The following is a 25,359-nucleotide window of genomic DNA, read 5'->3' as shown; positions in this document are numbered from 1 at the left end:
CACAAAACATTATCACAAATTGGGTCACTCGAGGCACAAGACACTGCCTTGGTTATGAGGTATTAAGGAATGTTGGAGAATGTGGTGAGTCCAAGAGTGGACCTTTGGTTTGGAAGGGAACGCCTCTTCTGCCGAGTGTTGCTATGAGGTAATATATGTCAAAGTTGCTGGATGTTTCTTTTCTTTTCCCCACCAGAAGCTGGAAATCTAAGTTTTAATTGAAGCCTTTTAATTTTTAAAAGTTGACAAAAAGTCGATTAAAAACAAAACAAAACAAAACACTGTGTGGCCCAACATCTATGGGGCTAATGAATTACCTTTGTCGGTTAGATTTTATATAGATCAGCGGTTTGTGATCTCTATTATATGCTGTGCTAACAGCTGCACATATAAAGTTTAGTGAGATTTTTAAGGAGTTTACTATCTAGGGGGGAGGAGCAAATCAATAAATACAGTGATGTGTAATAAGTGCTATGATAATCAATGTTCATTTTGATGGTCCTTCAACACTGAAAAATTCCATGTCATCAAAGAAAGATAAAATAATATTCAGTGTGATTTTCTGAGATAGCCAAGTACTTACTAATATATTTTGGTAAGTTTTTTTCTTTTAAAAAAAAACAAAACAGGAATGTAAGCAAAAAGAAACGACATTTAAAGTGTCATCAGAAAGTCAGAGCATCTTCCTTGGAAATTTTGATTAATTAATTTACTTTTTTTAAATTAATTTTTATTGGAGTGTAATTGCTTTACAATGTTGTGTTAGCTTCTGCTGTACAGCAAAGTGAATCAGCTATACGTATACATATATTCCTCCTTTTTTGGATTTCCTTCCCATTTAGGTCACCATAATTTACTCTTTAAGATAATATTAATAACATTTGCTGGTGATTTAGAAGGAAAAAAATGATTAAAATACTTTTTGGCTCTTGAATGTAGGGTTCCAGTCTTTGCTTAGTGAATCATAAGTGAACTAAAATGGAAGTATGATACTTTTGACCATAATGTATAAGATGTCAGATGTTTTGTCTTTAAATAAGACCAAAGTGCCGGGGTGCAAAATATAACCCTTGAAAATCTTCATGTAAGCCCCTTTATTCTAATTTCTGAGGTTCCCTTGACACATCTTTATCTTATATAAGTTGTTGGGACAGAAAAAGTCGAAGGGAGAAGGACTGTTCTAGGTAAAATGGAACAGAAAACCAACTTTTCAACTTCTCTGAGTTGAAAAACTCAAATGCATTAATTAATTTTCTGCCTACTTCCTACCTCCCCAACACACACAGACAGAGGCACAGACACACGCTAAGATAATTAATAGTGCTAGAAACTCCTTGAACAATTTGTCTCTATTTGTTTTTCTCTTCACGTAAAAGCACACATACACACAAACATTGTTATTAACTTTTGGAAGACATTAAAATTTCATTGTAATCGCTAATTTGTGTAGATATTAAAATATTTACATATGGCCTATAAAAACATTTCAATAAATTGACTAAACAAATTTGTTAAGAAGTAAATTTATGTGTGTGTTGTTTATATGTACACTTGTGATAAGTACATTTGTACAAGATTTCTAGGTTGTTTGACTTATAACATCTACATCAGCAAAGCAGTGCTATAATATTTGTATAACAAGCAGCTGCCTTATTGAACTAAATATTATAACAGTATTTATGATTATAGGATTCTAACTCATTTTTCCATAAATGCTTTCCAACAACCAACTACAGCTCAGGCCCTTTGCTAGACAATAAAGAAGCCACTGTTCGTCAAAAATCTGAGAGTAGGAGAAATGATTAGAAAACGACTTCATCTGATTGGTGCATACCATTCTAAGCAGTATAATGTTACTTCCTGTATCATACAACTTGGACGTATTTGGGAGGCTATTTACATTTCTAGATACAAGAACATGGGTAGGGAGGAAGGTGCTTCCAGAGAGGAAGTTCCAGAAAGCAGTTTTAGACATCTAACGAACTTCTCAAAGACTACTGTCTCCCTGAGAATTCATGACGCTACTTTGGTATATCAGGGGCTTCAAAAGTTGTGTGAGAGTGCTGGGTGATTCTCATACCTCCTTACTAAGATTTGAGTATTGTGGGTAATGGGTATACAGTGGTATAGTGTTATAGCTGGTTTTACGGATGGTTGGATAAGTGGGAGAAGACGTGGAGAAGACAGAGACCTCAAATTTTGTTACATGTCACAAGCAAAGATTGAGATTTTCATGTAAGTAAAGTTAGTACCTCCCTGGTAAATTAAAGTTAAAAGAAATTTGTTGAAAGGATGGATCACAACATTAAAATAAAACCCGAATGAAACCACCAAAACCTTACATAGTAGAGAGGGGAACAGTACTACAAAGAAAAAACTGGATGGAGTTTCCAAAAGAAAGGTGACTTAGAAGGTTTTACCATATATATATATATGATGTAAAACTTGTTTTGTTGTGTGTAGGAGATACATAAGTGAAAGCTTATTTTCCTGCATGTTTAAAAATAAAATTGATGATAACTTATCATAAATTTATTCCATAACCTCACCAAAGTTAGAGAAAAATCCAATGGTTTCATTATTTTTATTAATAAAAATGCATCTTCAGGGGAAAAGAATAATAAGATCTATTTGAGAGAAAATTTTGTGAAGTAATAGTCTGTGAAGAGAGAGTATATAGTTAAAATTCCTGAATGCCATGCATCTTAAACTTATTATATAAATTTTTATGTCCTAGTTTTGTGTACTTGCTTATAAATTTTTGTGTATATTCTTATTTATTTTCCATGTGTATTTGCCCTGTTTCCCCAGATGATTTATTTCTCTGGGGATGGCGTATGTTTACTACTTTTCAGTAGCACCTCGAGCACTGAATTGCGGAAAGCAGGTTTTCCTAGTGTTGAATAATTGCCTTTATTAGTCTTGCATTTTGAAAAATATGTCAGCCTACAATCTCAGTAAAAGTGCAGGATTAAAAATGAATATAGAAAATCACATGCATGTTTCTCTGACATTAAATCACCCTGCTGTGTCAAATGTAGCACAAATGGCCTTTTAACAGGGGTCCTGTGCAAACAGTGGGTGATCAAAGCACACATGGGCAGCAACACCAAGTCACACTGCTGGTGTCAAGGACAATGTATTCTGAATTCTGTTTTGTATTTCTTCTGTGATATTGTGCCAGAAGACAAATATATAGACACAGGTATATACATATACATGTGCACAAATTTTACAGAAATTAAATAATTCATTCAAATAAATTATTTAAATGATTTAAAAATTCTTTTGTCAAACAGATTAATGGAACCTTGTTATTCAAAAGATAAATCATTTAAAATGAAGTGGCAAAGACTTCAAGGGCTAATAAAGGTTTTATGAGAGATAAACTTTTAATGAATTAATACTTTTGCATGTACTTATTTTCTATAAACATAAATATACACACAAATGCTTACAACGATATTTATATCAACATTTCTGACTGATTTTTTAAGAAAACAGTATTCACAGTGTTTAAAATAATGTATTTTTATAGATTTGGTTTATTAGGAGCTGATGGATTACAATTCACCAAGCAAAGTAGAGGAGGTTTAAATAATACTGCCATAAATATTATTATTTGTGTAATAAGATAAAATAAACGAACTTTTTTTCTATTTGTAACTTATATGAATCCAGTGATCATTAGTCTTGAACAATTTTATATATGCCTTTTTCCAGGGCTTGAAATGTATTTAGCACTCAAGTCTTTTTTGCTGTGGAGGTCTTAATCAGAAAGATATTTTGCTCTAGAAAATTATGGTGAACTAGTATTTGTATAACAAGACCTTAATACCCTGGGAAAAATTTTAAGGATTTTTATGAAGCTCAGTACACATTCTTCAGCTAAATTTTGGCATAGTTTCAATTGAGACTCCAGTGAAATTCAGTTGGTTTATTTTATAATTAAAAACAAGGAAATCATAGTAACAAAAATATATAATGTATAGCACTCGTGTTTATAATAGAAACATCCATAAAGAAAGAAACATGTTCTAACTTTTCTCATTACTCCAGAGGGAATTGCATCTTTAATCACACAAAGCACAACTGCTTTCTAATTTTGTTTAAAAAGTGTTACAATACTTACAAAAACCAGATCAGGTTATTGTAAATCTAGAGCAAATTAGAATCATTGGCCTCTGCTCAGCTCTATGTAAGGTTTCTATGTAAATCATAAACTTAATGGCATACTAAGACACACATCTGTTTCAGTTTTGTAGAAGTTAATAATCTAACTAGAGTATTTAAACACTTCTTTCATTAACTGGAAAATTCAGGCAAAGATAGACTTCCCTCAGTGATAAGGTGTAATATTTTACCTCTGAATTTTGATAAGCTATAAATCTACCTAAGTAGTTAAAGAGTTTTATAAAAATTGAATTTAGTATCTATTTTTGACATCACATGATTTCTTCCTGTATAGAAATATTCAATATAAACAACAGGCCAGCATTATCTTCTCAAATCTACATCTGCATAATTCTTTTTGATTTATATAAATCATATTTAAAATCATTTTGTAACAGGGCACTGGCAAGTAAACACTGAATAATTATATGAAATGTCAAAATTCATTAAAAAAAATATTTTTCAGATTCCTTATTTGATTACCCATAAGTTTATTTTAAAATGATAAATGATAGTCTTCTGGGGATCCATATTATTTAAAAATAGTTTACATACTTTGATTTCTCAAACATTTACATTTTATAGCTAGCATTCTTTTCTCTGATTTTAACAAATTCAACTTTTCTCTGATTTTAACAGACTATAAATATTTTTCATGTTATTTCCATAATCTCTTTCCTTGAGACATGCCACTTCATATATAGCAGTAGCAGAGTATATTATAATGAATTATTGTGTTTCAATTATCATTAGATAATAAACAGGAAATTAGTTTTTCTTGCCGTGTATTCTACATTGTCTGAACAATTACACATACGTGGTTTGAATTTGGGTCATTAAATTAAGGTAGTAAGGTCATAGTACTAATTAAATTGGTGTCATAAATTACAGTCCCATAATGAAGGGGAACACTCTTTTAATGCACTAATAATCCTCTTTAGTTATATTGTAGATATGTGATTTTTGGTAACCAGGATAGTTGGATAAGAGTGTGGATGGTGTAGTGCAGCACATCCCCATCATTGAACCAAAATAATTCAAAGAATGTATTATCCAGGTGATAGTTTGGCAACTTCTTTTTAATGTAGAATAGCTGGAGAGATTATGTGTTTTTATTGTTTAACCTAAACCAGAATTTCTTCATTGAATATCACTCAACAAAACCTTATCATTACCAAATCATTTCAGTACCTCTTTGAGATATCGATGACATTTTAGTATGATTCTAAATTTGGATGCTAATTAAAAGAAAAAGAAAAGATTCTTTTCTAATGCACTTTTACTTATCACAAAAACGTATGCCTATTACATCATTGTTTGGTCTAGGACCTAAGTGATGGATTTCATAGTGACTTTAAGAATGCATTGTAAAGAGTTGCAATAAGTTGAAAACTTAAAGATTTAAATTATTCTTGAAAACAGAGATGGCAACATTCTATTATCAAGAAACTATGATGAGAACTTGGTTGAGAAGAAAAATCTCTGCAAATTGCTGTTCTAGTTTCCACATGCTCAAATTTATTTTTATTAAAATATATACAACCAATAAAGGCCTTTTAAAAATACAGTGAAAAAGATAAGTGTAGTTAAAAAATAACCATCATATTAATTAGAGGACAAAAAAATGAATAATGTTAGTAACAGCTTATACGATCAAAAAGTCAAGGTCAAACATCTCATGTTACACAATTTTAGATTATCAAATATTTTCAAAACTGTACCAAAGCAATTTTGTGTTTAAAAATACTAAGATCACATATTTCAGTTATCATTTTATGCTGTATCATTAGGATAACTTCAATGTATTCTAATATGAAATATTAGAAGTGTTATATATCTTTGACTCACTTTCTAAAATGCAAAGAGGGCATTTGTGAATTTGTTTCCTGACTCTTAAAAGCCTTTTGCAAGTTTTGCCATACTACAGTGAACTATGACATGAATAATCAAAGTCATATTCTCAGAGGCACTAAAAATTCAATTTAAACTTGCGTGAAATTGCTATTTCACAAAGACTTGTGCTTTTAGGTTACTTTTAGTTTAACAATTAAAAAAAATTTAAAGAAATTTCATTTGTTTTTTTTTTTTTTTAAGAAGATGTTGGGGATAGGAGTTTATTAATTAATTAATTTATTTTTGCTGTGTTGGGTCTTCGTTTCTGTGCGCAGGCTATCTCTAGTTGTGGCAAGCGGGGACCACTCTTCATCGCGGTGCGCGGGCCTCTCACTGTCGCGGCCTCTCTTGTTGTGGAGCACAGGCTCCAGACACGCCGGCTCAGTAGTTGTGGCTCACGGGCCTAGTTGCTCCGTGGCATGTGGGATCTTCCCGGACCAGGGCTCGAACCCGTGTCCCCTTCATTAGCAGGCAGATTCTCAACCACTGCGCCACGAGGGAAGCCCCTCACCTGTATTGTTGACAGAGGTTTGCATGTATAGGAAAGGGACGAGGAGGCTCAATTTTAAACTACACACTTTAGTAAGAAAACATTTGGTTATGAGAATTTATGATGAAAAAATAATTATTATAAGAAGTCATAGCTTTCTATAAAATGTGTGTTCTTATAGTTACACTTCCTGGTTTGACAGAAACATTGCTAGTAGATCTATAAGACACGATTATAGAAAATCCTCAAGGTGCAGATATTACCAACAATTATGAGAATAATCTATGTGAAAGCAATACTGACTGACTTTGAGTTGGGTAAGACTCAGTGGAGCAGTATTATGAGGGGCAACTTTTTTTCTTTTTTCTTTTTTTTTTTTTTGCGGTACACAGGCCTCTCACTGTGTGGCCTCTCCCGTTGCGGAGCACAGGCTCCGGACGCGCAGGCTCAGCGGCCATGGCTCACGGGCCCAGCCGCTCCGCGGCATCTTCCCGGACGGGGGCACGAACCCGTGTCCCCTGCATCGGCAGGCGGACTCTCAACCACTGCGCCACCAGGGAAACCCGAGGGGCAACTTTTTTAACTCGCTTACTTTTGAGTATCATAATGGTATAAAAATTGTATAATCCTTTATACACAGTTAGACATATATAAACACTCTAAGCACACAGAAAGAGTCAAGCTACCAGTTGTTTCGGTGCATATTTTTAAGAAGTATTTATTACAAACTGATAGGTATTTAATAATATATGTGATCAGGTACTTCTAAATAATATCATTAAGTACAGCACACCATAATCATATTTATAATACAGTTTAAACTATCATTATTTTTGGAGACTGCATCTCTACATTTTAGATAGGGTTTCGCCTTCTTGGACCAAGATTTACTCAGCCTGGAGAGAACTGGGAGAAGAATTAAAAGCTTATTGGCAAAAAAAAAAAAAAAAAAAAAAAAGCTTATTGGCTTTCCCAAATGCTTTCATATGTTTATTCTCTCATGGAAAATGAGTTCTGATTTCTTTTCAGCCTACATGCATGGCAAAACTAAAATGAAAAACAATGCTAGGAACTTTCAACGAGTTCTAGTTAAGTCTGGGTATGCACATAATTGCTTTGATCTGCTCTAGAGCTTTAAAAGATTTATTTTCTAGAGTAGGGAAAACGTTTCAGCACTAAGCAACACTGAACAGTAACGAAGAAAAGGGAACACAAAGTTTAGGATGAAATCTAGCTAATTTTATTTCTATTTCTGTATTAGAAACTAGAGCAGTTTCACATGTTTTTATTTGTTTTGTTTTAGAACTTTCACAGAGCTCTCTCATCAAAGGCAAAAGTAATGAATACAATCTATTCTCACTGGTAGTTCTCTACAGCTTGTAGCTCAAACTTCACACAATTTCTGATCCAGCATCAAGACCTGGATCCTCTCTCTGCCCCACCCAAGCCCACCTCCATGTGGCCCCTTTTAGAACTGGCTTACCTATATCCAAGTTTGCCAGGGTGGGGCATTGAAGAGGTTACTGTGTTCTACTGGCTTATACTAACCGCGATACTTTGCAACCACGCCCATTTTCATACTTTTTCAGATTCGCTAAATTGGTACCCATACTATTAGCATTCATATTTGTATTTTGACAAGTACCTCATCACTTCCCTCTAAATGAAGATGCCTGGATGGTAAATAGCTTTAAAAATTAGCACAATTTCTGTATCAGAAATATGTGAATCCATTGAATAAAATAATCTTTAGTTTCATAAAGATGTTTAAATTAAAAACATGAGTTTCTACAGTTGGAAAAAACATGTATGGTTAAAATGTTTGAAGCCCATCAATCTCTCAAACCACATAAGCTAATGAGTTCCTTCTGTTTTCTTTGAATGAAATCACCATGCGTGGTTAGATGTTGATTTAACATAAAACAAATGGAAATGGGTGTTTCCTTTGTCCTTTGTAGAATTTATTTTTAAAAACAATTAGCAAGTATTATGAATAAGTCAATGATTTTGCCATTACTTAAATAATAGTACAGATTGTGTAGTTAAATTGATTGGATTGCAGGGAATGCATAACATATTCCAACTCCCCTTAGCTTGCTAACATCTGTGAACATTATTAAGTTTCTCATTTCATTTTTTCCTACCATAACACCTGTATTGTTATAAATTATGTTTTGAATTGTCATGAAGTGTCAGACAAATTATGTTTTCTGGATGTGTGTGTGTGTCATTTAAGTGTTCTTTTGTAATGGCAGGTTTGTGGCTAACAGCTTAATCTTGAATGTATCAATGCAATTAAAAGCTCTGTTTCAATTCTTTGTGGATGAAAAGAAGGTTGAAGCATTATTATGTGTAAAGTGCAAGGAAAGAATTAAAAATTCTTTAATATTTAAAATATTATCCTAGAGAAGAGATACATTTAGATATAATTATAAAAACAGCAAGCTTATTATATGCTTACGAAAAAAGTGTTGAACTCTTTGAACTCTATAAAATACATATACTATTGAGTTAAAATTAAAAACTTGTTTGAGGCATTTCCCACTCCCTATAGATTTAACCCACTTCTGACAATTTCTTTCCCCTCCCATGCATCCTCCTTTTTTTGTAGTCTCTTCAGGAACATAGTGGAGAGTGACTCAATTATGTCCTGAGCATCAAAGTGCATCAGACCTAAGAAATGAAGACAGTGGGTTCTTCCTGAGATTCTTTCTGAGAGAGTTAAATAAACAAGTAAATGAGCCAACATATGGGCAGCTTAATTCAGGCAAAATTTTCTGATTACTTACTAAACTTACTAAATAAAAACGTCAGCCCAAGTTCTGCCTCCCCAAAGAAAATAGCATTAAACTGATCTATGCACTCATTGGGACTTCATGAGAATCATGCCTAGATGAATGAAAAATCTTCAAAGATGAACAAAAGAAAGGGCTAAAATTTTTCGGTAAATGCAAATTATTATCAGTTTGACATATCTTGGCTTACAATACTGAATAAAATAATTTTAAATTCCAAGGGAGACTGTGATATAAATGACCACTGAGGTCTGAGAATTCTATAAGTCTTCCTTCTTTTCAACTACTTTAAAGAAGCCTGATTTAGTTTTCCTAGGTAGATCTGTCGTATGTATAAATTTTGACAGATGTAAAAACGAAATAAGGTTTCACACTAGCTCTGCATAAGTGTTTTTTTTTTCTAGACTAGTTTATATCCTGCACCGATATTTGAATTATATGTTATCTAAGAAATTCCAAATGGAAGTGTTCATGTAGTTTAAAGCACCAATGCTCTATGTGGCTCCTCTTATCTTTTGTATTGGTGAGAATGTTAAAACATCAATACATTAAGTAGAAAAAAATTTGATCATCAAGGATTCTTCTTTGAACCTGAGAATTATAATGAATCAACCAAAAGAGCATGTTTCAGTTATTTGCACATATGTACTTTTAACTTGATTTTTTACAAGTTGAGAGAAAACTTGACTAATAGCTGGATTTACCTTAGTACTACAAATATCTGGCTTTGTGACAAAATATAGGTATTTAGAGTCTTCATGTCTTTTGAACAATCTGCTGTTGACATTTTAATAACACTGTTGTTTGAAATGATTTCTGACGTATGATGACTGCAACATACCCACAGCAACAAAAAGTACATATTGTTTCTGAAAGCGAAGAAGCTCAAGTTTCATCCTATTTTCTAGAGATTTTAAGTCTTGGAGAATCAGTTTTTCTTGAAAACCAATGCAAACAAGCTTCTTTAATTGATGCCTTCATTCATTAGTATAAACAGTGGTTTAGACATACATTTTAGCTCAGAAATTTTGTAATTAAAAAAAAAATCCAGGTTTGATTTTACTCGTATGCAAAGGACACAACTGGCTTTCGAACATTTTTCAAGCACGATTTTCTCCGACGTGGTCTATTCTCTTTAGTTTAGGTCCATCGTAGGCGCTGTCTGGCTGTTTGCTAACACTACCAACAGAGAGGCGCAAGGAAGTGTGGTCAGAGGACAAGAGCAAAAGCAGTTTCAATGTAAGGAAATGAGGGAAACAGACCTAAACAGCACGATAAATGCACTTGCGAGTAGAGCCTTGTAGTCTCCTTTCCTTCCTTTGCTTGTCCTGGTGGGTTTAATCAAAAACAAACAAAACGCTCTTGTGAAATATAGTCAATAAAGTCAAAGTTTGGCTAGCTCTCTGTAACTACAAAGAAAAAGTCATCGCAATTTTAAAAAAATGTAACTTTCATTAACGAGCCCGCCGGAAATCTCAGGTATCAAAGACGCATTAACCATGGAGCGTCCCCCGCGCGCCCCAGCCGGACGGAGGCAGCCGAGGCGAACAGACGTTCTTTCTCCTCCGAGCAGTCACACAAAAGGAGGGCCGCGGAAACGAAAAGTTTAGGGGCCTCCGGCTCGCCGCGCGGAGAAAAGAGAAAACCTGGAGACGGGGTGGGTAAAAGACGCATCCTGAGCGCCTCTCCGAAGTGCTGGCTAGGAGAGAGCTCCTGAGCCTGGAGGGGAGAGGGGAGGAGACCCCGAGTTCCGGGCCAGCCCCCTGCCCCCCGCCTCGGAGGCCGGAGCGCCGCGCTCTCCCAAATACCTTTCACCCCGTTCCAGAAATAAAATAAATGTTTTTAAAGTGCGTGTGTGTGGACAGGATGGACAGCGCGCGCCGCCGGAGCGCGCGGAGGACCGAGCGCGCAGTGAGTGGAGTTTGGGGAGGTGGGGCTCGGGATGGAATGGGTGTGTTGACGCTGGGGGCTGGATGCGGAGCCCCGAGACCCGGGGGGGCGAGCCGATGGGGAGGGAGAGGAGGGGCGCTAGCCACCGCAGGCCGCCTCCGAGGCGCGTTCAGCGGCCGTGCGCGCGCGTCCCTCGCCGCCGCCGCCGCCGCCGCCGCCGCCGCCCGGACAGCCCTGCGGCCGCCCCGCCGGCGGAGCCGGGGCCGGCCTGTTCTCGGGCGGCTGCTGGGCCACCGCCACCCGAACAGCTCGAACCCGTAAGTGTCCCCTTTCGCTCCCCTCCCCCTTGCTCGGGTGCACCACCGACGCAGCTGCTCAAATGGGGTGGAAAATGGCCATTGGGCGGCAGTTAGTTATAGATTATCTGCTCCACGTTTTGTACTTAGCTGCCTGTAATCTTCTTTTGAGTTTGCCTGAGCCCCTTGCTGGAAAAATCAGGAGGGAGAGGTTTGGTCTTTGCTGCTGTACAAGTTAATATGTTTATATGATTAGGCGAACTCGCGGGGGTGGGGAGGTGGAGATCTGGGGTGGAGGAGGTGTTGGAAGAGGAGGAGGAGGAGGAGGAAGAGAAGGAGGCTGGGAGGTGACTCCAGTTCAGACCTCGCGGAGAGTCTGTGTCAGGACTTCGCACTCCCCCGTCTCTCTCCCTCGCTCCCTCTCGCTCCCTCTCTCTCCCTCACACTCTCTCCGCTCACACACTCACACACGCAGAGGTACCGGAGCGAAATTGGGAGCTTACCGGAGAATCCTTGGGATCGTTGCGGGGGGGGCACCTCCCCTCCGTTGCTGCGCGTCGCGTGTCTCGTCCCTACACCTCCCCGCTTCCCCGAACCCCAGTCCTCGCCTTCAGCCAGTCTTGGGGCAGCGGCCACCGCTCAGCCTCGGCCCGGAGACCCGAAATGTGAGGAGGGGCCGCTGCAGTCTCCCGCCCCAGGCCGCAGGGTCGGCTCGAGGGATGCCAGCCGGCCGGCGCGGACGGCGGGCTGAGGGGCTTCGCCTGACGAACTGAGTTGGCCTCGCGCCGCCAGCGTCTGCCCGCCCCTCCCGCGTCTGCAGCTCGGAGGGGACTCCCAAGTCTGCGCACCTCTGTCGAGCTTTTTGCCTCTGCCACCCCTTTCGCTCTGCTTCCCGAATTTCTTATCTTTCCGCGGGAGCGTGCGGTCTGGGGGCGCGTGCGCGTGTGCAAAAGACCCCTCTCGCGGAGCGGCGTGTGGGAAACTGCAGGAAAATGTTGACCTAACCCCAGGAGCCGCCCGGCGCTGGCTGCTTGGCTGGAGGAGGAGGCGGCGGCGGCGGCGGCGGCCAAGCAGGAGGACGCGCCGAGCCACGGCGCTGCTTCCCGCTCGGACTCGGCGGCCGGCGACCCGCTCGCGGCCGGCCTGGACCCTCGCCGGCCCGGGTGGCCGCTGCCCTCTGCGCCTCTCTCCGCGCGGCCCCCGCGCCAGACGGCCTGCCCCCGGGGGCGCGCTCGCAGACCGAGGTAAGAGCCGTGGGAGCGAACAATGTGCCTCTGTGCCGGGCTACGGAGACCTGTTTGCTTTGCGCCTCCCGCCCTGGGGTGGATGCTGGAGGTGGAGGGAGCCGCGGGTGAGTTGGGGCTCGGCTGTTTGTTTATGTTCGGCCGGGCCAAGGGGGAGACCCGCGCCGGCTCGGGTTGCTCGCCCCCTCCTCTTCCTCCCCCTCCTCGGAAATCGATCCGCAGAACTCCCCTTCCCGTCCAGTCTGCTGCTGCTTCGCCCTGCGAGCGTAGGGACGCTCACTTGGCTGTAGTCTAGTTGCAGGGGGCTCCGGGAGGAGAGGGGAGGGTAGGATTGGGTTCGGCATGTTTTGATTTACTGAAAGCCTGGGTCAGAAGGTGCCGTTCGCTTTTTCACAGCCCGTCTCGGGAGGGGGAAGGTGGGGCGCACCCTCGGTGGGGCCGGAGGCCGGGAGTTGAGCGCGCCCCCGTTCCCCCGCCTCAGCTGCCTGCAGACCCGTCCCGGGCTGTGAGTGGAGCGGGGAGGCCGAGCGCTGGGAGAGAGTTCTGGGCAAGTGAACGGGGGTGGGGTGGGGGGATGGGGGGATGGGATGAGTTGTTGCGGGTGGTTTCTTCTCGTCGGTTAGGTGGCGTGGAGAGGCGAGGATGTCAGCAAAGCGCAGCCAGATGTGGCCGGGCCAGCACTGTGGCTGGCAGCGATTAGGGGCGGCGCAGCGGGGCCGGGCACCCGGCAGGCTCTGGGGAGGCCGAGTGCCTCCCGCGCCTGCAGTGAGAGGGCAGCAGCGGGCCGCGCTGGGCCTGCGGGCGAAGTTATGGGGTGTGGGCTTCTGGGCTTGGCGCTGGGGCTGCGAGTCTCTGGAAGCCTGGTCTGTGGGAGCCGGGTGCCGGGTGGGGTGCGACGGGGGAAAACGGCGTGGGAGTGGCGCGAGGCCGGGGAGGCCACCCCCCGCCACCGGCGCTAACCGAGCGTGTGCTCGTTGCTTGGCTGGGGCTACACGACCCTCTGGTGGAGAGGCGGGGGCGAGGGAACCGACGAAAGCGCCGCAGCGCTGGGGAGGCACTCCTGCGAGAGTCCTTCGCTTGGGATCTGGAAAGTTTGTTCCTTTCGCCAGACTGCGGGGCTTGGGTTAGGGGAAATCGCTGGAAGCTTTACTTTGTGCCAAAGTGTCAATGAGCGGCGGCTAAGGAACGTATGTCTCTATTCATATTTATTTTTGTATCCTCTGCTCACTCCGTCCCCTGAAAGCGTAGTTGGAGGGGCAAGTCCTGCGGTGTCCGTCTTCTTTCCCCACCTTCTGTGGACTCCTCCCCCCTCATCCTTTTCCCCTTCTCTGGACCCCCATTCCGTTCTTCCTGATGCAAACTGTTGTCTCAGATTCAGACCCGGGAAATGTTTTCCTCCTGTTTCTTGAAAGGTGTCAGGCTGCTTAGCAGCTTCTCCAAGCAGCCTGGGAGCGTCTGAGCCGCAGCCACCAGCCATATGGTTCCCGTTACAAAGGCCAGGTTCTTAGGCACTCTCCTCCTCGCCACCGCCCCCAATTCTTAAATTTTCTTCTGCATTCTTTACACTATGTGTACTTCTCTCTTCCTGAGGCGTGCATTTAACGGACGTTGGTTGGTCCATTCATTTCCCTGGCAGTGTTTGTCTGGAACGGGCCCCACCGACTTTGCTCTTTGCTCAACTCGAGTTGCACAATGAGGAAAAGTCACATCCGTTTGGTAAATGATTGCCTGTTGGGATGTCTCTTACTAAATCAAGTTTGATCTTGGGCAAACCTTAAAAGACAGGCACTAAGGAGGCAATCTGCCTCCATAGCAGAAAAATAGAATAGTTTGTGTGGTGTCTTTGGCAACATTCCCAGTTGTGATGGGACTCTTGACCTAGGTAAAAGGTAACTTTGTAACTTAAATTTAGTATCTAAGAAAATCTACTTCTGTTCAGGTGTGTTATGGAACTTTTTGTTGTCCCTCCCTCCACCCTCCAATACATTTATGCGTAATAGAATACTGCAGAACAAATGTTCTGTTGTTTAGTTTCTTCAGACATTCCGATTCTCTCCTTTTGTTACTTGCCTCTAAAAGAGGTGCCATTTCACATCATTCTGCACAAATTGTTTGAATTAATGCAAGTGTGAATTCTTACCGTTTGAAGGGGACCATTAGCATATCAAAGGTTTCTTAGCTTCAGCTCAATTGAGAAAACTTCAGCCTGTCTTCCATTTGCTTCCAAGTGGAGGCCCAAAGGGCAATGAGAATTGTAAAGGGTAAAAATAGGGAGGTGGATTCAGGCTGTGTTTCTGAACTTTTACTGTTTTGTAATTATGTGAGGGAAAAACATTGTCTCTTGCTGTGGAGCCCTTCCAAATGGAAAGACAATTATCTTCTATTGATAAATGGTTTGTTCCTAGAAAAAGAGTGACCTTTTATTTTATGATAGTCACTGTTGCCTGTCTTGTGGTCCCTTCAGTGGAAGAGAGAGTGAGAGAGCTTTTCCTTCTAACTTAATACTTTTCTAGGGCCTACACTTTGTTATATTAGTAAAATGGCTGAGAAAGTCTTTTAATTAATGTGTAAAACAATAGAAATCTTGTAATAAGAGGACACTTTTATACCTAGGAAACTTTATTTTTAATATACTTGTTAAATTAATAGGTAAAAAAAAGTCAGTGGAGAGTTTTGAGTATTAAAAACTCAACATGGACTTGTTAACGCAACTTCTGTTGCCAGTGTAAGTTTGAAAAAGATTTCTAAGTGATACTCAAATTTTTCATGAATTTCATATGGAGATAATTGTTTGAATATTGATTGTTTTGTCTAAAAATTTTTGTATTTTACCTAACAGTAAACTATAGAGGTCAGCTTAAAGGAGGTTTTTCTTAATATATATAGCTAGAGTATACTAATGCTGTTTTACATTTGCAGAGAGATACGTTCTCTGAATTTCTTTTAACAACTCAATATGCATGAATGAAGAAACAAATAAGAACAAGTACTTGGGTCATTTGGGTCATTTTATGGCAAGCAGATGGGTCAAGGGAGGACTTTTATCTTCAACTTCTGGGGAAATATTGGTTTTATTTATTTAGCTTTAGATTTCCTAAAACCTAGTTTTAAGATGAAAGTGAATCTCAGGGATGGTTTGGAGATTTGTAAGCGCATATTTTTTATAGTTTTACCTTTGATGGTTGGTTGATTTTGAACGTGAATTGATATCCCTTCATTAGAGGGTTCTTTTTTACACATGTTCAGAACTCCTTTTTTTCCTTTTAAAAGTGAAAATTAATAAAAAGTTTTGGAGGGAAAAATAATCATTAATCACCTAACATTTTTAGTCTTCAGTGTAATAGGATAATACTTTTTTCCAGATTAAGATGAGGATTTTTTAGTGGCATTCAAATTGTATCTTATTACCCTGAAATCATTTTATGATAGTTTATTTATCTGATCTCTTCAGTTGTCTAAGAACTACTTTCGAGGTAAAAAGGCCCACATTGATGTAATTGCTATTATTGCACTTAAGTTGCTGTTAACTAGTCTGCTTTGAATGCAGAGTGCTATAAAGAAAACACATTATCCTTTAGAGCTATTAGTGATGATCTAAAAATTGTCTTGAGAACATTGCTCTTCATTTTATATGATGGTGATCATGAATTCCGCAAATCTCTAAAGATGTAAAATGCAGTGAAAGGATTTTTCAACATTTAGATGACAAAATTGGACTACTTAGAGAAAAAAATTAATGTGTTGTAGAAGCACTTCAGCTGCCATTTTCAGTCACTGGGTTACTATGTGTTGGCAACAGAAAACAAATTTAGAAATGCAGATAGCTCTGGGAGCAGGTAGTTGGGGAAATCAGAATATTGAATCATGTGGGGTAAAACAAACCAATTACTTGAGGTTTTGACTTGAAGATTTCCACTAAATGTAATTTTTTCCAGGCTTTTGACTCTCTGCTTTATTAATGGACTAACGTCAAAGCAGAGAACAAAACTTCCAAATGTTATAAAAACTAGTATAAGTATACAGATCTCACATGGAGTACTACAAGTCTTAATTTAAGACAAGCAGTTGGAGTTTTTATTGCTGCAATTTTCACAATGAGCAGAAACGTTAACACCAAGCTTCTGGGCGTTTCCTTTCTTAAAATTATCAAGAGGAGAGCTTTAAAACTAAGGTTTACTTGGGGTTAGAACTTTATTTGATGATTATTGGAGCTTTCTGTGTTGCATTAAAATTTTTAAAATAGTATTTTAGTGTCTTAAGTAATATAGGAATATATGAGCTAAGATTGAGATGTTAGGAAGGTCAGAAGGTAACTAGAAGTCTGCACACCATAGTGATAAAATGTTATTGCTCTATTTTCTATGAAAATATTTATTTGGCCTAACTTTTGTAAATAAATATTCAGTAACACTGAGCTTACTGTCAAGTGTAGTATGAGATGAAGAGAGTGTTACAGTGTATTTTATTCTAAGGTATGAGCCAAACCCTACCTGATAGAAATCTGTTTTCATTTTAATAAGAATCCGTACCATTTGCACAGATTAACTGTACATAGATTAGGAATGAAATGCAGTTTTGGAAATTTGAAGAATTTAGTTTCATACAGGATTGCTATTTAAAAATAGTAACTTTAGCTGCTAGGAAAGGACTTAAAATCCTGTTTGTGTTTTGGTCGTATCAATTACTAAGGTAATTCGTTTAAATATTAGTTCACATTACCTAAATAGATATCTGTTTTGTAACTATTTTCAAGAAAGATTAAAACATTTCTATTTTAAAAATAGATTATGGTCATAGCTTGGTTAACTTCTCTCTTACATAACACTAATTAGTCTGTAGTCCCACCCAAATATTCATCTCTTCAAATAATTCTTGATTGAAGGTTGAAAGGTTGAAAAGTATTTAATCACCCAGATTACTGTAATTAGACTTGATGTTATCAGAAAAATTGAAACTGTTATCTAAAATCTTTTTGCTACTCAAGATTGGTCAAGTAGTGATTATTATTTTTTAATGCTTTAAGAAAAAGGTTAAGGAAATGGGTTAATTTAGAGATAGTTAATTATTGGAATTACGGAAGTAGAATCCTAAAATAATGTCATTTTTCTTGACCTGGTGTGATAACTTTTAAAGGAGTAACTATAACTAGGATCTAATTCCTAAATTTTATTCACGACTGCGATGTGGTATTTTGAATTTAATATATAGGTTTTGTTAAATATATGTTATAAACTATAAAAATACCTTAAATGCTATTCTGATGTAAGTAGGTACTGTTTTGAGTGGATCATTGTGTCGTATAAGGAAAGGTCCTAAACAACCAAAAAGACCTAAAAAATCTTTTTTAGATCATTTATCTGATGGACTTAATGTAGGCTATAATTTATAGACACTTTCCAATATATTCTTACCAACAGTTTTTAAAAAGCTGTTTCTTACCAAAAAATTCCCTTATTTTGTAAATAAAAATTACCTTAAAAAAGAAAAAAAAAGGGTAGAGCGAATGAAAGAACCAAGTGCTTAACACCTGCAAGTAAAGTGCAGCTTATAGCAAAATGCTATTGATTGCTTTGGAAGCACAGAGCAAGTTTAAATACAATTTGTTTAATTACAACAAAAATGCAGTTTTATAAAGTAATACAGTTTGTCTTTGCAAAGGATTTTATGCATTGTGCAGTGGTAAATAAAATCCCATCAGTTGTATAAATTTGTTCAATTACCAGAATGGCTAAAAGAAAAATAATCAATTTACTTTGAAAAGCAACAGAAATTAGATTACCTTGGTTAGTAGGAACTTGCTAGTGTAGTGTCTAAATTGCTTAATAATATCGAAAGTTACCATGTTTCACAGTGTAAGGATATTGGCACCTGTGTTTATATGCATACATCTTGTTTACTTGGGGACTTTGGTTATGTGAACATTTTTTCTTTTTCTTTCCATTTTTGTTTTTATGGAAGCTATTGCATGACATAGTTGCTTTTCTCGATTTCTAGAATTCGTAATCAGTTGACGTTTCAGATCAGTGTAGTGAAAAATCAGATGTAATTTTATGAATCAAAAGGAACTAATCCATCAGTAGGGATAGCTAGGTTATAATCAGCCAAAGAAACACATATTCAAAATTTTTACTGACTGTAGAATTATACGGGACTCTAAATCTTAAATTCTTATAGTAGTAAAGTGGCATGGAATTCATCGGAGCAGATAGCTGGGCACCTGTTTCATTACCACCTGGATTCATTCCGGCACCCAGATTTATCTAAGTGCAAGAACAGGCACAACTGCCTCTCACAGCTACCCGGCTGTTTTTAGGTCATGAAGTCAACTTCCTGGAATTTCTGGGGAAACCAGTTGAAAAGGGAGGACAAATGTCACTTTAAATAGAGATGTTTAAATCAGATTTTTGCCTGAGGGTAAAATTTAGGTCTGTTTTAGCCCGGATGTAATGTCTCCCTCTACAGAGCACAGCATTAATCACGACCTGACAGGAAAACGTATGCTGAGCAAAACGGGCCCCTGTTGGTCTTGCCATTGATTTTTTCCAATCTGTGAGGAGTACATTATAAACATTAAAATTCACACACAGGGATTACACCTTAATCTCTGAACTTCAGTAATGAAATGAGTTGCTTAAAAGAAGCCTACTTAAAGCTGAAGATTCTTTGGGAGACGTTTTTTAAAGGATAGATTCAATACTTCAATAAAAATAGAAATATAAGATTAAAAAGCAGGCAGGTTAAGCAGAAGTTAACTTCCTGAAATAATGACCAGATCTTAATTCTGTTTTAAGATGCGTGAAGTAACTTCAAAAAAATTGTTTAATCTGGTAGCTGAAAAAAGAAACAGGGATAAAACTATTAGTTCTTGGACATGAGAGATAGGAGAAGTTGAAAAGGTAGTTAACTTTAGACTTAGATCAATTCAAACACATACTACTTTGCCAGAGCAAAACCAGATACAACCCTGAGTCTTTCTCTAGATGAATAACAAAAACTTTAGCCATTGTAGTAGCAAAGAAGAATGCACTGTGAGATTCCTAATAAAAGAGAAAGGATTTAATTTTGTTCTTTCAGTTATTAGATAATACTCTTTTAACTCCTTTCTTGGTCGAATATATGCACACATGTACTTACTTACATAAGCATACACTTTTGACTATTCTGTTTCTCTGTATACATCAGTATTTATTAACAGCTATTGGCTAAAAATTAGCACAGGTGCAAGTTTAAAACGTAATGTATGATTAAGGTACCTGTTTTTAAACTGATTCTGAAAATGATATGACTTACTTGATCTCTGTTTTGTTCTCAAAGGTATTTCCTGCCTTTGGACCATGAAATTCCTGTGCTGTGCACACTTTGCCTCATTTTGTAGGTGTTTTTACATCAGTCCATACCTCAAACAGATTATTGCACTGGATTTAGATGACATAATAATCCAACCCCAATTACTGTCAAAAATGGTTCTTGGCTGTCGGGGGCGGTCTAGGTGACCTTGCATTTGACTAATGCTTTCTCTTGTAGAGGATAGTAAATAGTGTTTATCTGTAGAGAGAGGAAAAGAGAATTCTCCCTGTTTTCTTTATTAATGTGAGCTCTAATTTTAATCATTTATTCTTAAAATAAAATAGTATGACACCACTTCGTATAATGGGTGAGTGTTTACAAGATTTTCAATAAGGTCTCTAGTTGATAAAATATTTCTGTTTTATGTAGATTATATTTACTTAAGCAGTTGTCAACTGCAATTTACTACATGAAAAAATCACGTTGAAAGCTATTTTCCCTGTGTCTTTACTTTGAAGAAAAGTATTTCTGTGTGGAATTGTTATTTCTTTATTCCACTGGTATCTTCCCTGCAGAAATTTTATTCCTCTGCTTTAAAAGCCTACCATTTTTTTACTGTTTATTACTGTGGTTATTGATAAGAAATTACAGAACACATTTTTTATATAGCATGTTCTTTACTCTTATTAATCTCAGGATGCTTATGGTATGTATTAAATCTTAAAATTCTTGGCTTTTCTATGGTTAATGTCCAAGACAGTTTGGGAAATGTTAATTTTGGTGATGTAAGCTTATGCATTTGTATCCCAGTGATTGCACGTATCTTCATAGAATTTGATAAAGGCTTAGTGTATTAAGTGAAGAATTGATCCATTTTATATATCTTGTTTTCCATTTCAGAAGAGATGGACGTAATTCTAAAACACTTGATTTTGCTTCATATTCATCAACAAATAAAAATTACACTAAAATTATGATACACTAGATATTTTTACTTTTACTAAGGACACTTTACTGTTTTTGTCCTTTTCAAAGTTCTGTTTGTCATGTGAAAGATATTTGACTATTAGGTGCTTCCTCTTGATAACATCATTGATGATGAATAATGGGACGTCCCCTCCCTTTGTTTTTTCTGCTGCAAATGCTTTGTCACCCATAGCCTTGATGGAAGCCACTTTTTATATTGCCTTTGGTTTTAAACTAGGTCTGCAGCCTGAATATTTAAAAGTATAAGTGAAACAAAATTTTATTTCTTTATTGTAAGTAAAAAGCTCACTAAAACCTCTGCTTATTATACGTTACTTTTCCCATTAACCTTATTTTCTTTGTTTAATTGGAAAAAAGAAATATAATTGATATCTCTATATTTCTGTATGTTTTAGTATGAAAGCATATCTTTCATAATTTTATTTAAGAATCTTAGTTTAAAAAATCACTTTTTATAAGCCTGTCAATTCATTTATAGGTAAGTCAGACTGACTTGCCTCAAATTTACAGTCACTGCTTATATGCTATAAAGGTGGGGTATGCATATTAGAAGGGGGAAATCTTAAAGGAGAGGGGAAATAAACATAGTCCAGAAACAATTTTTTGGCAAACCTTGCCTGCAAGACTTTGAAATGGTTCTTAACTTTGCTTTGTTTTTCCTCCCTTGGCAGAGATACACCTTTTTCTCTGTATACCTGGGGAAAAGAGGAAAATGTGTAAACAAAAACCTAAGACAGATTCTGAAAAAGATATTAAAAAGATATTATGGAGCGGTAAAGAACATTTTTCAAAGCAGCTCAGTTTCTTTTTCCTTTTTGTATTGAATTAATGAAAATATATTTATTTTTCAAAAGTAAATACTCTCTGGTTTAAGTTTATGAATTCTAAATAAGAATAAAATATAGTTGTTTCTGTGTTCATTTAAAATTGATATTTTATCTTTCACTGTAAATCAGTCGTAAGATGCCGCTTTTGATTGCTTACTTTGCAGTCAGAAGATGCACCAGGTAAATGGGTTGGGCAGCTTTGTGTTGGGTGGTCTACCATTGCAGGCTGGTACTGTGTAAGCAAGGTAATGTTTTCTTTTCCTTGATATACACTTTGTGAGAGCAGCTCTTGGGTGACTGAAAAGTTTGTGTATCCTCTCTGCTCTAGCTGCATTCTTAACCAAGATGAAGTACAAGAATAATAATGTTGAACCACAGATTTTCAGGAGCAGTTATTTTAATCAGATAGTTGGTAAGGAGGAGGGAACAATGCTAGATAATAGCATTTTTATGCAATGGTGACCTGCATCTTTACGCACACAACTGCCTCCACGTTTCAGATATTTTTGCTAACCTTTGTTATTACCTGTAGAGGGAGCTTGCATATGAGATAAAATAATCAAAGCAGTATAAATTGATTATTTCCCTTTTGAAAATGATATTTTATTAAGATATTTTTTATTCTTGTTTGAGAAAAATTGTTCTAAGGAAAATAAAGCATTTTGAGATTAGCCAAATTCTAGCGAAATGTAATGCCAGGTATTTATCATTTTATATATTTACAGATTACATTTTATTTTCTGTATTTACCTTTTCTTAATTAGTAAAAATTGCTAGAAAGATAATGAAAATAATAAATCAGGTGCATTTTGAGATTCTTATTTTTTTAAATGATTGGCTAAAGCTCTGGGAGGATGGTCTCAGACCTCTCGTTTAATACCTAATAATTGTTAAAAGAGCGATCTGAATATTTTAGATAATTTTCCGGATTATGTAAAATGTAAAACAGTCACTTAACAGTAAGGGGTAAATTACATTCCTCTACATTTAATTAATAGATCAAATTAGGTGTGTTGCATATGCTCTTCTCTAAAAACAAAAATGATCACCTTGGATTAGTGACTTTTACTTGCAAAAATGGACCGATTCGTGCAGTGACACTTAAACAAGGAAACTGCTAATAAGGACCTTCTATTAAGTGGGTTAGGAAACTGCTAACTTGGTAAAAAATGAATGCAGACATGATAGACTGCTTGATTAAAAACTGAATTCTGTTTATGAACCCCATGTCAACTAAATTTCTAAGAAATTATTAATCAGATACTCAGGAATACTTGAGAATTTTGCAAGCAGGTGTTTAGGTAATCTGGCTGGAAAGACTTTAGGAGCATTTGGATCTCTTTAGCGAGCGAATTTTTCACATTACCTGATGAGTATGTTTAATTGTGCCAGGAAATTTAAGGACAGGATATTGTGTTAAATTCTACTAAAAATGAATCATTTTATTTTAATTTTACATTTTGGTATAGTAACATTGCTTAAGAATTTGCTTGTTAGGAAGAAGGAAGGTTATCTACTTACTTATCCATCCTTGAAAAGAGATATAATAGTTCATTTTTTCCCTTAGTTTACCAAAGGATGAGATGACAAATAAAAATATTTATTTTGTATTTTAAAAGGCTGTTTCTTACTGAAATTTACTGTTGTGGATTTATTATTTTATTAGCTAATCTTTACTAATGTGGAAAGTTAGATTATTAACTGTTATACAGAATGACCCTGTAAGTTTGGAAACTGTTGTCTAATAATGAGATTTATGGTACTGGCATGGGCTTTTGTATAAGTACTACCCTCCCAGCATGGTCCTGTATTATCTTAACAAGTCTGTGCTACATTTATGCAGAACATTTTCATATCAGGGTAAGAATATTAACAACAGCAATTACATTTCAATAGGATTACGATGGTATGTTTTACAAAAGTGTCCAAATACTCCTTTCCATAGAATTATTGATAGACATCCTGTACTGCCAACTTTACTTCATTGCCTTAAATAATATGATAAAAAGAGATTTCTTATCATAGTTGGTGCTAAATATGATAAGCACTGGAAAATGGAATCTGATATTATAGCTCATTACCCTTTTCCCTCGAATATCATGCCTCCCTTCACAGTGAGGTAAGGGTTACTAGAGAGAATTCATTCCAGGAAAATTATTGCGTGAGGAACAGTAAGTGTCACGGAGTGCATAACTTCTGTGAGGTTACTGGAAAAGCACAGCTAGGGTAAGTTCTACTTGTTTTGTCTTAAATCTGAAGGTAGACTACAGAGTGATTTTTAAAATAATGACATTTGAATTGTGAAGAAAATGTGTTATTGAAAAACTATTGTTGTAAAAGGATTATTGTTATTTTATTATATTGGGGATGTTTATGATGAGAGAGTTAATTGACAGCTGCTTTTCAGTTTAAAATAACCCAACATTCTTTGTAAATTACCAAAGAAATTTTTATTAAACATTCTCAAATGAATAATAAAAAAGAGTATGAATTATGATAAAACATCCTGTCATTTGTATAAATGTTAAGAGTAGATATATATGTATTAGTTGTTCCTGCGTCTATATGAGCAGATCGCTTTTTTAAATAAGCTATGAGGATAATATAATATAAAGAATAATTCTCCAGATAAGGGTAATATGTGTTATGAATGTACATTTGAAATAATATTTTTTTAGTATAAGTTTTATAAAAATAGAAATTCCTATTTAAAAAAAGACTTGATACCTTTTTACTGTTTGAACTGAAGCCAAATATTTTAACATGTTAACATCTTAAACAGAATTAACAAAACTGTAGTAAAACCTAAATAATATTTCTTCAAAATTTTGTATATACCTATATGAAGAGTCTGGAATGCAAAACTGTGAATCTGCATGTTTTCATAACTGTATTGGAAAATAATTTTTAAATGTATTTTAAATTGCCTTATTACCAGGATTTAAAAACTACAGTTTTCATTTTAATTATAAAAATAAACAGTATTAATTTATTTTTGCCTTTATGTTTCAAAGGCGTTTCCTTTCATCTATTTGATAGATTTATTCAAATTGAAAAAAAAAGACTTTTTATTATGTATACTTCGTATAACATGATTTTGTGACATTCACATAATATTGTTAATTCAGAACTGCATTAAAGAGTGAAAATGTTAAGACCCTAGAATATCAAATTTCTATTCATTTCTAAAAAGAGTAAGTTATAAGATGTTATGTATTTTTAATAAAAAGTATGTTATTTTTGTAAGAAAAAGATGTTACAAATTATCTCCAATAATTTAGGCATAATTGTATTGCCTTATATAAAAATAAATACAATACCTAAGGAAATATCTGAAATTCAAAATAAAAATACTGATGCATTTTACTTATGGATAATTTTGTCTCATATTTGCTTTCCATATTTCAATATAAATATGATTCATAAAACCTTTTTTGAGATTTATATTTAAGAAGGAAAAGAAAACCTATTGAATCA

The 25,359-nt window shown here is 36.9% G+C and overlaps 1 protein-coding gene across 15 annotated transcripts in view; it reads left to right on the top strand.

Moving 5' to 3' along the window:
* The window catches only part of ADGRL2 (adhesion G protein-coupled receptor L2), a 271,291-nt gene that overhangs the window by 80,703 nt on the left and 165,229 nt on the right, over nt 1-25,359 (top strand). Inside the window, exon 1 of one of the 15 annotated variants that reach the window (XM_033416627.2) lies at nt 11,436-11,558. The exons of 13 other annotated variants lie outside the window; for them this stretch is intronic. The gene's annotated coding sequence lies outside the window, so the exon portion shown is untranslated. Of the gene's footprint in view, nt 1-11,435; nt 11,559-12,027; nt 12,782-25,359 lie in introns of those variants that run through there. One more of the 15 variants, XM_033416625.2, reaches the window with a different exon arrangement.

The sequence above is a fragment of the Orcinus orca genome, chromosome 1 (genome assembly GCF_937001465.1).
Source record: "Orcinus orca chromosome 1, mOrcOrc1.1, whole genome shotgun sequence".
NCBI classification, from domain to species: Eukaryota; Metazoa; Chordata; class Mammalia; order Artiodactyla; family Delphinidae; genus Orcinus; species Orcinus orca.
The sequence above is the reverse complement of the archived record's forward strand: the minus strand, read 5'-3'. Positions and strand labels throughout refer to the sequence as shown.